Source organism: Typopeltis vanoorti, chromosome 2, assembly GCF_054136105.1.
Source record: "Typopeltis vanoorti isolate ZY-2024b chromosome 2, IOZ_Tvanoo_1.0, whole genome shotgun sequence".
Taxonomy (NCBI): Eukaryota; Metazoa; Arthropoda; class Arachnida; order Uropygi; family Thelyphonidae; genus Typopeltis; species Typopeltis vanoorti.
The window spans coordinates 36,977,447-36,992,289 of record NC_143550.1 but is presented as its reverse complement, the minus strand read 5'-3'; the positions used below and the strand labels follow the sequence as shown (position 1 = coordinate 36,992,289).

The 14,843-nt window shown below is 34.8% G+C and overlaps 1 protein-coding gene across 5 annotated transcripts in view; it reads left to right on the top strand.

The window, feature by feature from the left end:
• The window catches only part of LOC150108925 (myocardin-like), a 456,675-nt gene that overhangs the window by 195,614 nt on the left and 246,218 nt on the right, over nucleotides 1–14,843 (top strand). Inside the window, exon 5 of one of the 5 annotated variants that reach the window (XM_090411004.1) lies at nucleotides 5,896–5,954. The exons of 3 other annotated variants lie outside the window; for them this stretch is intronic. The gene's annotated coding sequence lies outside the window, so the exon portion shown is untranslated. Of the gene's footprint in view, nucleotides 1–5,895; nucleotides 5,955–6,790; nucleotides 6,835–14,843 lie in introns of those variants that run through there. One more of the 5 variants, XM_090411012.1, reaches the window with a different exon arrangement.

Genomic DNA, 14,843 nt, shown 5'->3' with positions numbered 1-14,843 from the left:
TCAATACTCTAGATGGAAAATACGAAAAATAAAGGGGAAAAAATGAATACGTTTAATATATAAGAATAATAAGTATCTTGACCAAACAGTACTTGTATCAAGAAATCTATAGTACCATTTTTGTATAAATAATAGCCGATAAAATGTTTCCATAATTTTATAAATTAATTGTTATATTAGTGGTCACTTAATCTTATTCAGTTACGCGTGTAAATTTAGTATATATTTCATTGCTCTTCTTTTTAATAATTTTTTTTATTTTATTTCTACATTTTCATTTACGGTAGATACTAGTCCACAGGTGACAGAGATACGATCAAGTAGACTTAAAATACTGATTGATAGCAGTGGATGCCCTTTCAGACATCCGGTTATCTCACTTTGCTATCGAACTCTGGAAATCTGTTTGGACACGCTACCATCTAAAAACAATCATATCAGCATTTTTCACCACGCGTAAGAAGGTTGGATGCCTTAAATTTTCGGAATTGTCGTAGCTGATGAGTCTGAACAACATCGAATCCGCATCATCGATTGGAATAGGCTCACACACAGAATGCGGACTGTGATGCAATGAAAATTTGCTCTATAGAGGGACAAATCAACGCTACACGCGTTTCGATTTGACAGATATTTGTAGTTGTGGGTGATGCTTTTTTTTTTTTTTACACCTCAGTATGTTGTCACAACAAGAAAGTTTGGAGGTGGGAGTTAACCGCAGTGCAGGCCACGAAGTGGCCTACACTTTCGTAAATTTATGGTACTAACCCTTAACACCTTGAAAAAAAAAAAAAAATAGTGGCCTATACCAAAAAGCAATGGCTGTAAACACGTACTTTGAACGTCATAACATTGCAGTCAGTAGCACTATATTCCGACCTGAACCCGAAAAAAAAAAAAAACAATCTGAGAGTCGACTTAGAATGCAGAATTCGGGTACAACTGAATTCTTCATCATCCTAGTGTGATAATATTTTAAAGTAGTGGAGCAAATTAGCACTAAAGTTCACACGTGACGCAGTTATTAAGTCCAGAAATCAGATAACATGTTTATTTCTGTCAATAACGACGTGTTTATGTCTGCTCGTATCCCATAACTTTTGGTAGACGGAGTCTATATAACGATTGTCCAGAAGGAATTTGATTCACTTCAGAAGTGGATTCTTTCGGCGATATTATATTATTATTATTTTTACGTATATCAAATGAATCCGATTTTTAAGCGGGTATAGACATATCACCTGAAAGGGGGGAGTGGGCAAACAAAAACAAACTGGTTAATTTGGACTTACCGCCGTCAGATTAGTGTATTATGTTTGTTAATATGTGTGTTCTTTTTGGCAGGTTTGTCTGTTTTGAGAGATGAAAAGTTCGCCACCTCCGTATGAGGGCAGGGGGGGGGAGAACTATAATACTCTATTTTAGAATTGGAAGTTACTATGAGATTACAACTTTCTCTAAGTTAGACTATAATTTTGAGTATAATTTGAAGAAGAATAGTAACAGCAGTTCGTATACTTCTTGCATTGTTGTTATTATTGATTTGATCATTTCGAATGTATCTTGCAGCATCTAAAGTTAGTGTGTGCGTAAAATCTCTTTCTGCGTTACGGTAATACTTTCATGTGACTCCAGACGAAATTAAGTCTAACGGTTCAACTTGAGAGTTCTGGCTGGACAAGAACCTCGACCAGCTGGCTCCATCATGATGGAACTTCTGTTAAAAAGGAAATCTTTTAAAAGCTTTAATAGATTTCCATTTCTTCAGAGAGATGGAGGATACACGTCATCCGCAATGACCTGTATCACAACACTACCCTATTTTACTTGCTGGAAAAAAAAAAAAAAAAAACACTTTGTCTTATAGTTTGATAATATTCATGTCGCTAGACAAGATCAGGTTAAATACCAAAATTCTGTTTTACAATGATTAATATCCGTTCCGTTTAGCTTATGTCACGGGGTTTTCACCAACCATCGACAAAAAAAAAAAAAAAAAAAAAAAAAAAAATATATATATATATATATATATATATATATATATATATATATATATATATATATATATATATATATAATATATACAGTATATATAATAAAAATAAAATAAAATCCTTAAAATAAAAAAACAACAACTGGTATTCATTTAAGTAAATTGTTTGTCTTCAGTAATTTATCCACCATTCTGTCTATACCAAGGCTTTTGAAACTTTTTAAACAAACGCCCACTTTTTGTAAAAAAACATTTCCGCGTCCCCTACACTTTCATAATAAAACAGTATGGTTTTCTTTGCATGTATTTTATACTAATAAAGATATTCTTACATTTGAAAAATCGCTTTTATATTTTCCAGTAATTAATTGCAATAAAATATTTAATATATAAACAATAATGTTGACTATTCCCCTCCCCCATGTAGCGCGTCCCACAGTTTGAAAACTTCTGATCCGTACTTTATTCCGTTACTGATTTATCTTCACATTTTCTGAAGCTTCTGTAGCTCAGTGGGTATAGATGAAACTCTTTGGTTGAAAAGACGGGGATTCAATTCTTGTCTATGCCGTTAAGAACCTTTATCAGGTGTCTACTACTAAAAGGTGAGTTAGCCGGTCTGGTACAGAGGTGGAGGGCTTTTCTCCAGGAAACTGGATTTTTTTTTTTATTCCTTAAAACAGGCAAACCGGTCCAGTGGACACACACATCTACAAATATCGAACACCTAGGAGAATAATAGTAGCCTGTAGTTGCCTGCAGATAGGAAATAGTAACTTCTGACCAACCTCATCTTGGATCCAAATACAAATACTGGTATCCTGTATACTCCTTTACGTTAACAACAACATCACATTTCTTGAATAACTTCATAAATTGTGCATCTAGCAGAAAATGTTACCTCTCTTAGTTTTGAACCTAATTTCAAGCCCATGTTGCCTGGCGTTAGGTAGTACGCTAGTCAGGTTCTCTCTTGAAGAGGAAAGAATATAGAGGAAGTGTGCTTCTTTCCTTCCAAAGTAAAAGATGAGTAATAGGGGTGAGATATTTGTGAGAACGTTCTTGGTGGTCATTCTTTTGACCAAGTTTTAGTGGGCTCTGTTCTGTTTGCTCGCTCGGCCCGACAGGAATGAGTAAATTTTATTTTATTTTTTTTTTTATTTATTTGCTAGCCTTGTTTGCAGAGTGGATAGTACCGCTCTCTAACCAGCAGCTTAGTGTTGAGAAAAGAAGAAAGAATATAAGATAAGGGAAGTTTATAAAAGGCAATAGTTTAAGTGTGGAAGTATAAAAATATAAATCAAATAAGGCAAAGATTTGATAAAGGATGCCTATATTGGTAAGTAGACAGAACTTCCATAGCTAAGTTGGTTTCATTGGAAACACCTGGGTTCGAATCCCGTCTAACGCGAGGAAGAACCTTTATCAGAGCTTTACAATCAAATAGTGAGTTATCTGGTCTGGTTTTTCGTCCATCAACACAAGAAAACCACCCCGTGATAACATGTGACTCCAGACATAGGATACTAATGAAAAAGGAAGGCAGCGGGAAATCACCTTGTATGATAATTTCCTAATAATGTAGTATAGCTATCCCCCAACCGTTGGGTTGAAGGAAAAATGCGCACACACAGGTAGATAAGAGAAAAAGGATAGTGACAGTGAATACAAATAAGGAGAATAAGGATATAAAAATTGAATAAAATCAGATAAAATTGAGTTAAGTAAAAGAAGTGAATCAAAAAAGGTTTCTTGCAGTGAAGAGGGTCTTAAGGAAGAAATATACAAATTGGAAGTATGTGCCGAATAGGATGATGAAAAATGCAAGATAAAAAAATGAGAGACATTTTCATCACTTCTCTTGAGTTTGGAAAAAACTGCAAATTATTCTGTTTTCGTGCTGATAGCGTAATATTAGTGCACCGATATTTATCGTCTGGCTTTTTCATCGTACAAACTCATTTCGTCAGTTGTTCCCAGAGGTTCTAAACACTTGGCATATCGTGTTTGTTTTAACATGCAGATCCACTGAATTAGCTCCCCCCTGTAATTCGGCCTGTCTATTTTCTGGAACAGTTTGTCACGAACCGTAACCCACGACTACAGTTTGCAACTATTCAAGAATAATTTCAAAAAGTTGTTTCTTTTTTTCCAGTTCTCTCGCCGATGTGCCGCTCTAATGTGATAAAAGTTCTGCAGCCTCCCTTTGCAGGATATTAATCCCACAAAGGAAGGTCTAATATATGCTGCGTATGAACAGAATTTGGGAGCTATAAAATGCCAGCTCTTATAAAGGACAGCCTCCGAAAGGTCAGGCAGCTCACTTTGCATCCTCTCCCCCCAAAAAAGTTTCCCTACTAGGAATAGGAAGATCTTCCAGTGAATTCCTTCTCAACCATCTCACATTCACCGAATATACTTTGGATATCCGTCAAACTGTTGCACAAGGATTTTCAGCAGCTAATAAATGCTTTTGAATAGCATTCACTACATCTCCAGTAAATATTACGTCATTGTTGAATAATCTTGTACTTGCACATATCGGAATCTGTGAGCATCCAAAGCTCACTTCGCCTCATGTAATACATGATGTGAGTGTAAACTCTTAGTACTTAAAACATTGTTTAGAGTATGGCGAGTAATTTGGCGTTTGGCTACACAGTGATACATTTACTTTCGCATATTGGTATACATTAATGAAAATTTGTTGATGGTTGGGAATTCGCCTTTGGCATTCCTGAGCAGCACTCCTCATATCTCTGTTACAAAATCTGCAAATCTAGTTTTCAGTAAAAACATGCAAGAAAAAGTACTTTTATTGGCGGCCTGAAGTAGTTTGAAAAAGTTCTCCGGATTATCTGGTTCTTAATCTGCACACGCTACTAATGTGAGGTAGGTTTGCAGATTACAACCTTTCATAAGTGGGATTTGCGTTAAAAAGTGCGTGCGATTCGATTCTATTCTCTACGACCAGTGGACCTCATCCATACTGTTAAAAACTATCAGACATTATTACAGTGCCACCTCTCGAGTTCAAATATGTCCATCAGACAGGATGAGTATATAGTGCGATTTATCGCACCATGGAACAATTTTTTATTTTATAAAAAATTCTCTAGGAGCTGAATGATATACTTGGTCAGATCTCAGACTCTATCATCTTTGGACTTCGCAATGCATAACTGCTGCCCAATGCAACATACACATTTCCTCCACTGTCATTCTCCTCTAGAGCACTGTCTAGAATGCTACTGTCATTTCGAACATCAGCATGTAATTCTATGGAGTAATCCATTCCATCTACTAGTTTGAAGTAACTTTCGACCGAACAAACACTTAATTTATACTCTAAAATTTTTTAGTATTGCGTCATATCCATTTTCGTGCAGTCTGAGGGAATATCTCGTGAATTTCGACTGAAAAGTGCATATGAATATTGTTATGTTGGAAAATTTCATTTAGTTTTTCATAAGTGTTTTGTATATGTGGTAGTGTTTACAGTTCCTTTAATTGTAATTGTTTTAGGCACACGATAATTCTGCCACAACTCCTGAAGTTTCTTATTGGAAACCCTTCGTTTTGTTCTCACTCATTATATATATATAGCCTTTTCCCCTGCTTCAGGCGAATTTTATTTATTTGTTTATTTTATTATTGTTTCTTCTTTTTCATTTGTATTACTGTTTACTATTTTATTTATTAATTGTTTTAGGCACACGATAATTCTGCCACAACTCCTGAAGTTTCTTATTGGAAACCCTTCGTTTTGTTCTCACTCATTATATATATATATAGCCTTTTCCCCTGCTTCAGGCGAATTTTATTTATTTGTTTATTTTATTATTGTTTCTTCTTTTTCATTTGTATTACTGTTTACTATTTTATTTATTTATTTTGTACAGAGCAGCGCTTGGCAACTATGAAACTTCAGACTGTGAAAATCAAGTCGCAGTTCTGTAAGGTAAGATGTTTGTGTTTTCTTCTAGGATACTGTCGTTACTAAAAAGTGCGTGCGATTCGATTCTATTCTCTACGACCAGTGGACCTCATCCATACTGTTAAAAACTATCAGACATTATTACAGTGCCACCTCTCGAGTTCAAATATGTCCATCAGACAGGATGAGTATATAGTGCGATTTATCGCACCATGGAACAATTTTTTATTTTATAAAAAATTCTCTAGGAGCTGAATGATATACTTGGTCAGATCTCAGACTCTATCATCTTTGGACTTCGCAATGCATAACTGCTGCCCAATGCAACATACACATTTCCTCCACTGTCATTCTCCTCTAGAGCACTGTCTAGAATGCTACTGTCATTTCGAACAGCAGCATGTAATTCTATGGAGTAATCCATTCCATCTACTAGTTTGAAGTAACTTTCGACCGAACAAACACTTAATTTATACTCTAAAATTTTTTTAGTATTGCGTCATATCCATTTTCGTGCAGTCTGAGGGAATATCTCGTGAATTTCGACTGAAAAGTGCATATGAATATTGTTATGTTGGAAAATTTCATTTAGTTTTTCATAAGTGTTTTGTATATGTGGTAGTGTTTACAGTTCCTTTAATTGTAATTGTTTTAGGCACACGATAATTCTGCCACAACTCCTGAAGTTTCTTATTGGAAACCCTTCGTTTTGTTCTCACTCATTATATATATATATAGCCTTTTCCCCTGCTTCAGGCGAATTTTATTTATTTGTTTATTTTATTATTGTTTCTTCTTTTTCATTTGTATTACTGTTTACTATTTTATTTATTTATTTTGTACAGAGCAGCGCTTGGCAACTATGAAACTTCAGACTGTGAAAATCAAGTCGCAGTTCTGTAAGGTAAGATGTTTGTGTTTTCTTCTAGGATACTGTCGTTACTAGAGAAAGTTCTTTGGCGAGGTGCTTTTGACTTCCCATGAAACTAATTTTTATTTGTCAGCAATATACCTGCAGAATTTTTCTTTTGCAGATCAGTCCGAATTTAGTTTTCATGAAAACGTTATCATATAATTCTTGGACAGTAAATAAAGAGTTATGAGGTATTATATTTTACTTACAAATCTTAATTTGTCAATCAAATTGCCGGTGAGTTGATGCCTTTTCTTATTAGCTTGCATGTGACACCTCAGAAAATTATCATCCGTTATTCTGCTTTTTCATCCTTTGAGGTTGGGCAGCCACTTTTCTCTTTGGTCGTTTATTGCTTGTCGTAGTTGGTCGCTTCCATCCTTCAGATTTATCGAATACTGCACGAGAGCCTCGGTACTCTCTCTTTCTTCTATGCATAAATTACCTCAAATCCTATGCATAGTTTTGCCGATGCTCATTGGATAAACTTATCTACAAACATCTCAAATTTCAAGAACTACAACCAGCCGCGTGCACAGATCTTCATACCATTTTTCAGTGGAGTGAAAATAACCTAGTCATCATTCAATGCTCCGGAGATTTTTACAAGATAAAATTTCCCTTCTGGGATTAACATTTTTTAGCCTTCTGGCACAAGCGTATCGTGATATTAGTTCCCACAACCTGAAAAAAAACTTAATATCCTTTTCTCTTCAGAGCCACTTTTTCACCTGTTCATTTGCTTTGCTATGTATAAATTCAAAATTCGCCTAACCCATGATTATTATTGTTCTTATGTGTTGGTGCACCAAAAAAGCCTTGTGCTATCCAGAAGAGGTACTTCTGCTAGATTCCACCCCCCCTCCCCGTCTCGCTCTCTCTATTTCTCAGATTCACTTCAGTCGTTATCACAGATTGCCATGTGTCTTTTCTACAGGTACTTCCATGAACACACTTCCAGAGACTGGCACCCATTATTCCTTCACTATCCTCTAAGCATATTATAACACGGACAATGGATGCTCGTGTTATATCAGGTAAATTCAACCATCTATCTTCTCTAGCCCTTCGAATTATTAACCTCTGTTCCCTGGAGCAGTCTTTATCGCTATATTTAAGGTGCTCCTGACGACTATATCTCTGCTTATTGAAGAATATCGATAAGTTGCTTTTCTCAATTTATTTTTTCCCCCATGGAACAAACATATTACAGGATCTCCAACTTATCGTGAGCTAGATTGATAATCAACAACAACAAAAAACTAGTGCATTTTAGTTTTGTTATAATGCTTTTGAACTTCAGACCATTATAGGATCTTCGTTATTATTCTCAAAAGCTCAGTTGTCCTGCATGTCATATAGAGACTTTTGAAAAAAAAAAAAACACGTTTCAGAGCTTCTCCTTCCCCTTCTCTCCGATATCTGCAGAAGTAAAACTGTTTTAAGTTACTTATGTCTACTTAAATCGCTTCCTTCTTGTTGGGTCTGTTTTATATGAAGGCTATTACAGCTTTTCATGAAATCTCCGTGATTTATGTTTCAGCTTTTAAATATACAGTGTGTGTGTGTGTGTATATATATATATATATATATATATATATATATATATATATATATATATATATATATATATATATAGTTGTGTGAAACTTGCAGGTGCTGCATTATCTAGGGTAGACTAGGCTTTTCTGTGAATTGAGCCTTGGGCAATTTCCAAATAACCTAGCCCGATATTTTAGTGTGTTTCACATATGCTCTGAGAGGGGAAAAATGACTACATAAATAAAACGATAATTTAAGATGTTCATAATAACATAAGATATTGCTTAATTAAGTTAAGGGATATTATATTATATCCCATATTGTTTCTTAGCCGAATAAGAAACTCGAAGAGTTTCATGCCGAATATAGAAACTATATAAAGTTCGGCGATTCCAAACGTAAGCAAATACCTGGATAGAGCAGCAACTGACCCTTGAAGGTAGTGCAAGCTGAGGCAACTGATAGAAAGGGTGGAGCAAGCTCCGATCACTATTCTTGATATTTACCCATAATGTGAACTTAACTCCTAGGAGCTGTATTATTCTTCGACATTATGAGAGAAGGTCACTACCCAGACCGGTTTCGACCTTTTTCGAGGTCTCATCAGTGAGTAGGTAGACCAAGTTAATACCAAGTTTGTAGCGAACAGAACTTACATCCCTTCTATGAGAATTGCCAAGAGGCCGCCTCTTGGCAATTCTCATAGAAGGGATGTAAGTTCTGTTCGCTCTAAGCAAGACGCTGACACGGAAAGAAAACTATCGAGGAATCAAAAAAAGAAATTCAGTCCCCACTTATGTACCCATAGAACCAGTCGGCATCTGCAGTGCATGGAGTTCAAATAAATAAACAATGAATTCTTTGAACTACATCAATGTACAAACACATCTTTTTGAAGAATCTATTCACTTTGGATTGAGGTTCGTTTTTAAGTACTGTTTAATTTTTCCTAAATAAATTTTTAAAAATACGCAAGACGTTTGTGTTCTGATTTTTGATTTTGTACCTTCTCTGGATGTACGTACCTGTTTACTACAACATGCGTGCGCTTACGGAAAAATGGTTAAAGGATATTTTTAGGTACATTTAATAATTCACTGATTTCTTTTTGAGGAGAGCTTATATTCTTCAAGATATAGGCATCATGCAGAATAAGTTTGGCGTCCAAGACATGGTTTTTATCTTTCAAAAGTGATAAATTGGACCAAATTGTTCCGAGCAATTTTTTTTTAAGTTGCCTAATAGTGTTTACGTGCAATTAATAACTTTTATACTACTTAAGAAGAAAAAAAGCGACTCGTTAAGCGAATTCTTTAAGTATTCAACTGTTAAGATTATGATTGCTTAATGTAATATAATTTTATATTATTTTAATATATTTTATATTATTATAATATTATAACATAAAGTATAATTTTTGTCATAAAGGTTTTTTTTTTGTTTGTTTAAATAGCAAAATATTTGATGCCGAATCTGTATTTTACCTGTTTATTTTATTATTATTATTATTATTATACAAAAGTACTGTTATACTGATAAAACTAATTTGCCATCTTGGTTTTCCAGTGAATAGCGTTCTTTGCTTCCTAACTTTCAAATATTCGGGTGTTGATTCCCACTCTGGCATGGATATTTCGTGAATATCTTTAAATGATGATGGATGCTTTTTCAAGAAGGCATGAGAAGACCATCCATCCTGTTTATTTGGAGACCTAAAGCTGCATGAAAGAGTTCTGTGTCTGTTATCTTGACTGGAGTTTCGGACTTATAATGTTACGAAATGTGTAACAGGTTTACATTCTTTCGTGGTTGAGATTGATAACGAACAAATAGAGTACATAACGGTTTCGTTTTATTTTTGGACGGGGAGACGTTTGTTATCTATCGCGTAACGTGATATAACTTTGTGCTGCATATGGCATATGTGATATTAGGCTTATTCTCTCGATTCATGAATTCTATTGGTCTTGTAGAAACAAGTGTAGCCTACTCTGAAAAATCATTGAGATCAGTGAGTCGCTTCATGCGTGAGAGAACTATACCATTATATCATATGATATAGGATATATGGCCCGAGTCTCGTACTGTAAGCTGACCTATTCATGAGTTGGATAGAGTAAACCCTTTTGGAATAATTATAATCATTATATACTCGGAAACAGAATTTTTAATATCGAAATTTTATTAGTTTTCACTATTAAAAATGGCGCCAAAAACTCGTCGTAACAAGGCAGTGACTAAAGCTAAAGTTGTTGCTACTGAGGAGAGCGTTTGTCCTGAACAAAAGCACTGCTGCAGTGATGATAATTTATCTGAGGATACGTTGACATTAGAAATAGCTAAGAAATTATTAGGAAATCGACCAGGGAATTGGAAATGATGGAAAAACGTTTGTCTAAACTTCGACAGGATAAGAAAGAGGATGAGAACAAGAACAGGCGGGAAAATACTGAACATGGAAATCAAAATATTAATAACAATAAGGTAAGTCAGTTAATATCTAAGAGAAAAGAGGTAATATGGTATGGTGACTCAATTTTAAAATTTGCGCTTGCCGAGGGAGTCACCACTTCTAGTTTCCCGGGTGCGAAAATTAAAAATATGACAAACGTAATTGAAAAACTAAAAAAGAAATGTAAAAGAAATGGTAGTGCTGGTAGGTACTAATAATTTAAGTGGTGACAAACATAGTATGAGAGAAGATATGAAAGGTCTGTTGGAAGAAGCAAGAAAGAAATGCGAAAGAGTAAAAATTGTAGGATTACTATCTAGATATGACAGTACTAGATATGACAGAAAGGATCTCTGTCACGAATATGGCTATTTTACCACCAGTTGGAGACAGTGATCATGCTGTACTTTCTTGGGAAGTATCTACTTGTATTGAAGCTCCGATTAAAACAGGCTACATGCTGAACTACAAAGCTGGAAATTATGATCAGCTTAGAATACTATATTTGGTCCCATGGTATCAGTTACTGAATGGAAAAAATGTGAGCAATGCATGGGAATCTTTGAAAAAGTGCTTGAATGAGGCGGTATCTCATTGTATCCCTAGTGTTCTAAGAATAAATAGGTTGTGAGTGAAATGGATGTGCAGCCTTATTAAGCAAGAGATCCACAACAAGAAGAAGATGATATGGAAGGAATATCGTGAGAATAAGAGTGAGAGGAGTTATGAAATATATGAAGCTCAGGCCAGAAAAGTAACGAGTATTGTGAGAAAAGCTAAAACGAAGTATGAAAAGAAATTGACCATGCAAGCTAAAGGCAATCCAAAAGATTTTTATCGTTATGCCGCAAGCAAAAGAGAGAATGAATGGTGGAAGAATAACTTTATTGAATGCAGATGATATAACAACCAGGTGTATGTAGCATGGTGCACAGTGCTACTGCTACATTGGATGAAGAGTTAGAGGTTCGTGAAAACGAGGTTGAAGAGCTTTTGCATAACCTGGATAAGAATTTGTCAATAGGGACAGATGGAGTATCAGCCCGTTTGCTAAAGGAATGTTCATCTGAATTGGCTAAGCCTTTCACACATTTGTATAACTTGAGTCTCAGCTCAGGAATGATACCACAAGAATGGAAGGAATGTATGATAGTTCCATTGCACAAGGATGGTGCAAAAACTGATGTGTCTAACTACCGACCTATTAGTATCTGTGGTGTGGTAGTGAAGATTTTAGAGAAGTTGGTAAGAACTCGCATACAGAAATGGGTAAACAAGCATTCTGTACTCTGCAGGAACATCATGGGTTTACTAAAGGAAGGCCATGTTTTAGCATTTTGCTCATATTTTATAACAATGTTACGGCCGAGTTGGATAAAGGGAAAGAATACACTATGATAATGTTGGATTTTTCTAAGGCATTTGATAGGCTGTTGCGTAAACTGGAGAATATGGGATTGGAATATAATCTATTGACTTTGATCGTGGGATGGTTGACAGACATATCAAAAAGTGGTATACGGTGGATATAAATCTGCCAGATTTAAGGTAACTAGTGATGTACCTCAGGGTCCAGTCCTTGGGCCATTATTGTTCAATCTATACATTAATATCATCAAGCAGGGTTCTATCATCAGATTTATAAGATAGGCAGGGAAATCAGGGATGCTACTGATATTCAGCAATTACAAAATGATTTGAATAAACTGGAAATCTGGGCAAACGAAAATGGCTTTCAGTTTAATATAAGTGTAAAGTTATGCACTTTGGCGTGATTAGAGTTCCATCGGCATATTATATTAGCGGAGTTATGCTACAAGAAACTGAAGAGGCAAGGGATCTTGGTGCATTGGTGGATAAGAATTTAAAGTTCAAAGGTCACATAGCAAAAGTTTCAAATACAACCCAGAGGATAATTGCTATGCTGAAGCGAACCTTGACATGTAAGGATAAGGAAGTAATTTTGCCTCTTTATAAGGCTTTGATAAGACCACACCTGGATTACTGTGCGCAGATTTGGTCTCCCGGGTTCCAAGAGGATAAAGAAGCTGTGGAAAGGATGCAAGGAAGAGTTACAAAGATTTTATCCGGATTATGCGATTTAGATTATGAGGGCAGATTGCCAGTGTGTGGATTGCAGACTGGTTAACAGGAGAAAGAGGGGTGATATGATAGAGGTCTATAAACTTTTAAATGAGTGTTATAGCATTTCAAATGATGAAATTTTTCTTTATATGGAAGGCGGTAAGAGAACACCGGGGCATCCATGGAAGTTAAGGTTGTTCTCAGTCAAGAAATGGGTAGGAGCTTGGTTTTTCTCCCAGAGAGCAGTGAGTGAGTGGAATAATTTGTCCTTAAGGATAGTGAGTGCATCTAGTGGACATGAATTTAAGGGAAGGTATGATAGCTGGGTTGGGTAATTTACAACCTCACTCGATGAGTCCTCGACTCCCTGTAGATCTGAGATAATAATAATAATAATTATTATCTAATGAAAATTACAACACTTGCATTTGTCTGCAACTGAAATTTACATATTTTACATGTAAGTGAATTTACATATTTTACATGAAGTGAATATGTAAATTTACAAATTTACATATTCACTTCATGTTTTTTTTTTAACCCCCCAAAAAATTATTTGTAAACATATAGTATATTCGTACCGTTTGTGGGTTAAGGATTTTTTTTTTTTTTTTTTTTTTACCAAGTTCATTAACCCTGCTGTGTAGAGACCAAACTTTGGAAATTTTTTCAAGCAGTGATGAAAATGAAATTCATCTTTCACCTGAAGACAATCACAAATATCCATTCCCACAGCGGGATTTGATTGGAGAGCGGATAGCTAACCACTCAGCCAACCTAACGATATAAGTATAACAAATGCTTATATTAATGTTGTTGATACAGACCTAATTTTTTTAACTACATACAGTTGTCTTTTTACCGTATTGTTCAAACTATGTAACCTACTCTGACAGCTTGGAGAGTTAGTGTTCCGAAAAATTATGCTGTTATTTATTATTGATACCTATTTACTTGGATTTTTAATTAGAAAAGTGTTAGGTCATATAAATTTTAAATTTACATTTTATAAATTATACAAATAGTTTATAAAATGTAGTAGCAATTAAAACACGAATATTGTACTTATTATTTTTTGATAACTTCACAACTTATGCGAATTTCGACCATGAAGTGAAAAATGAATTTGGTGCAAATATTTCACTGTTTAACAGGTAGCAGAATTCTTTTTGAGGGATACTCTTCGTGCGCAACATATGTATAGAATGCAATAAGCCCAATGAAATAAAAACTTTTTGTTATTTTACATAGTATTTTTGTTTTGTTTGAAGAAATGTTCTCTGAATAAAATTTTAACCCAAAGATGCCATTGTTCACTTGGAGGGAAGCGTATAATTAGAATTTTGTTTCATGCTCAGAAGTATAATTTTGGTAAATTGCGATTATCTTGTCCGTGAATCAGATTTTGATTTAGAAGTATAATAATGTAAGGTTTTTTGTTTCTGTTAAGTTCAGTTTGTTACTATTAATAGGACCATTATGGTGCATCCAAACAGATGACTTCTAGTCAAGGACATTAAACAATAAGAAAAGCACCACGCTACAAAAGAAATGAATTTCTAAAACCTGCATCTTTTCATTAAAAAGAAGAAGAAAAAAATACGAGAACATAATCATTCTACTTCTGCAGGATAGTTGATTTTTGTATATATCTGTGTACTCTGTGAAAATGAACTTTTTCTTGCCATTATTAATTACAGTAAGATCCCGATGTAAGAAGTATGCAATGCATAATTAGCCTTACATCATGCCTTTACTATGACTAATACTGCAGATAATGAAATGATAATTAAACGTTCATTTTCACACAGTACATGCAGGTACAAAAAAAGCAAAAATCTGGGGGAGATGGAGCTATCCTGCTCAAGTAGATGATTTTATTGTCTTATTTTATGTGGTTTTTAGTTCTTCACATTTTTTC